General features: G+C 35.9%; 1 pseudogene; it reads left to right on the forward strand.

Annotated features, from left to right (window-relative positions):
* The first annotated feature begins 778 nt into the window (after window positions 1-778).
* LOC136175581 (olfactory receptor 4A15-like) lies at window positions 779-1,587 on the forward strand (annotated as a pseudogene).
* The last annotated feature ends 1,350 nt before the right edge of the window (window positions 1,588-2,937 follow it).

The following is a 2,937-nucleotide window of genomic DNA, read 5'->3' on the forward strand; positions in this document are numbered from 1 at the left end:
GCAGCATCCGATCATATGTTTGTTGGTCATTTAGAGGCATTTTCCCTCTGTTTGTTGATATTTTAATTTATTTCATATTTTTATCTTTTGTTAGTTAATTGCTTACAGATCTTTACTTTCGATAATAACTCTATGCATATCATCTAACATGTGTTCAGACTATTTTGTCCATTGATGTTTTGTTATACTTTCCTAAGTTCTTAAAATATTTGAAATTTTCAGATATATTTGTTTGAGATTAATTGATTGGTTAAGAAGTTTCTTCCAACCCGAGAAGGAAGAAAGTCACCTCTTTCATGAAATGGACATTAAATCTTGCTTTACTTCTTTTTAAAACTTTAATCAGCTTTTATTTTTGTCTGAGATATAGCTATATGTACAATTTAAAGATTCTAGATAGAAAACTAGTTGCAGGGCTTCACTTATTTAGTGTTCTTTTCCCACATTTCTTTTTTTTTATTTACTTGCCTATCTATTAGTTTGTGGTCAAGGAAGATGGTTTCATCAGCCTTGTATTATAATATCTGAAAGTACCCAAACATAATAAACCACAAGGACTGTTTGTTGAATAAAAAACAAATTATTGTAAGATTTTAGGAAGTCACTTTTAATAATTGTATTTATAGATAATGCTGTCCTGAACTCTGGAATAAGACATACAGAAGAACCTATGGAACAAAGGAAAAATGTAACTGAGTTTGTCCTCTTGGGGCTCACTCAGAGTGTCGAGGGGCAGGAAATTTTATTTGTCGTGTTCTTGCTCATTTACATTGTGACCATGGCGGGCAACCTGCTCATTGTCTGGACTGTGGTACCCAGCCCAACATTAGATGCCCCTATGTACTTCTTTCTTGGCTACTTATCATTTATGGATGCCTTTTATTCTACTTCAATCACCCCAAAGACAATTATAGACTTACTCTATGAGAAGAAAACCATTTCATTTCAAGCTTACATGACCCAGCTTTTTACAGAGCATCTATTTAGTGGTGCTGAGGTTTTCCTCCTGGTTTTCATGGCCTATGACCGCCACCTGGCCATCTGCAAACCCTTGCATTATTTGACAATCATGAATCACAGAGTGTGTGTTCTGATGCTGCTATTGGCTTGGGTTGGTGGGTTTTTACATGCTCTACTTCATATTATTTTTTTTACAACCTTCCCTTCTGTGGCCCTAATGCCATTGACCACTTTGGGTGTGATACGTATCCTTTGTTAAAACTTGCCTGCACTGACACCCACATTACTGCCCTCACAGTAGCTGCCAATGATGGGGCGATCTGTGTGACCATTTTTACACTCTTACTCATCTCCTATGGGGTCATTCTGTGCTCCTTGAAGAATCTCAGTCAGGAAGGGAAGCGTAAAACCTTGTCCACCTGTGGCTCCCACATTACAGTGGTGGTCCTCTTCTTCGTGCCCTGTATTTTCACGTGTTTGAGACCTCCTGTTACCTTACCCATTGATAAATACCTCGCTGTGTTTTACACCATTGTCACCCCTATGCTGAACCCTCTAATCTATACTCTGAGAAATGGAGAGTTGCAAAATGCCATGGAAAAGCTATGGATCAGAAAAAAGCAATGAAGCAGCTGCAAAATATATTACTTATTTTCAACAAACAATTGCTCTTTCAAAGAGCAAGGAAAGGCGTGTGTGATTTTTTTTTTTAAACTGTAATAAGTGTCTCCTCAGTTTAAATATCTTGGGTATGATGAAAAAGGTTTATCATTTGAATACTTCCAATGATCAAAATAAGCTTATAAACATTTCATATTTTCCTAATGCAAACTATATATTTAGTTTGAAACACATTTTTATGGTTTCTGCAATTTTGGAGGAAAATGTATACAGTTTGGGGGTATAAAATATCCTATTGAAGCAATAAATTTGTGTTCTATATGATGAGTTATACTGCAGCTAATACTGCAAATTTATTTAATTAGGGAAAGGTTTTCTCATGTTTTTCTCTTCAAAAATGTAATCTTCTTCAGAATAGAGCTCATTACAGATTTCAGGAAAAATAATTTTTAAAATATGATTAAAAACTTGGTTTATTCCTCCACACACAAAGACATTCCATATTAACATTTGAAGTAGATTTCTTATTTCTCTATCTATGAGATTCTTTATGCACATTATTTTATTTCTATTGTTTAGCACGTTAATGTCGAAGAAGAAGGTTTCAGTCATAATATTATTAAGGAGGTTATGTTTGTAAAAATAATCTGAAAGACTAAAGTTTTATACAGAAAAATAAACAAACCTTATTCAGTATTCCAACTGGATAATCATATTATTGCCTCGTTTTTGTCAGCTTTGTTTGGGGTTACATTTTCATAAAGGTGGCTCATTCTGCTTTCCGGATACTTTAGAGTACCTGGTAAAACCCCTGCTAAATTTTCAGTATCCTGGTCACCTTTTCTGCTTACATAACCTTCTGTAGAGACCCAGGCACACTGGTCTCTCTCATGTGTAAATTTAGCACAGTCTATCATCCGTGCACTTTAAATATTCAGTTTGGAACTTGACACCAAAATATTTGGGGTTATATCATTGTTAAGAAAGATTCTGACAATATATACCATTATTATCTCTTATTAATATAATAGAGATTGCTAGGTAATAAAGATGCCAGAATATATTGTTTTATTTGACAGAAACAGCATTCGTAAATTAGGCTTGAAACAGAATATTATCTGCCTCTAATATGGTCAGTGCATGTGGTCAAAGAAGATTATTATTTTGCCTCTCTTGTTTACTCTGGTTTCATGAGGGGCTAAGCCTATGGGGTGATGAGTGCTTTTTGCTAGTAAATCACACGGTGTGAGCGGAGAAGGCGATGGCAGTCCACCCCGGTGTTATTGCCTGGAGAATCCCAGGGACGGGAGCCTGGTGGGCTGCAGTCCACGGGGTCGCACAGGGTCGGACACGACT

This window comes from Muntiacus reevesi, chromosome 9 (genome assembly GCF_963930625.1).
Source record: "Muntiacus reevesi chromosome 9, mMunRee1.1, whole genome shotgun sequence".
In the NCBI taxonomy this organism is placed as follows: Eukaryota; Metazoa; Chordata; class Mammalia; order Artiodactyla; family Cervidae; genus Muntiacus; species Muntiacus reevesi.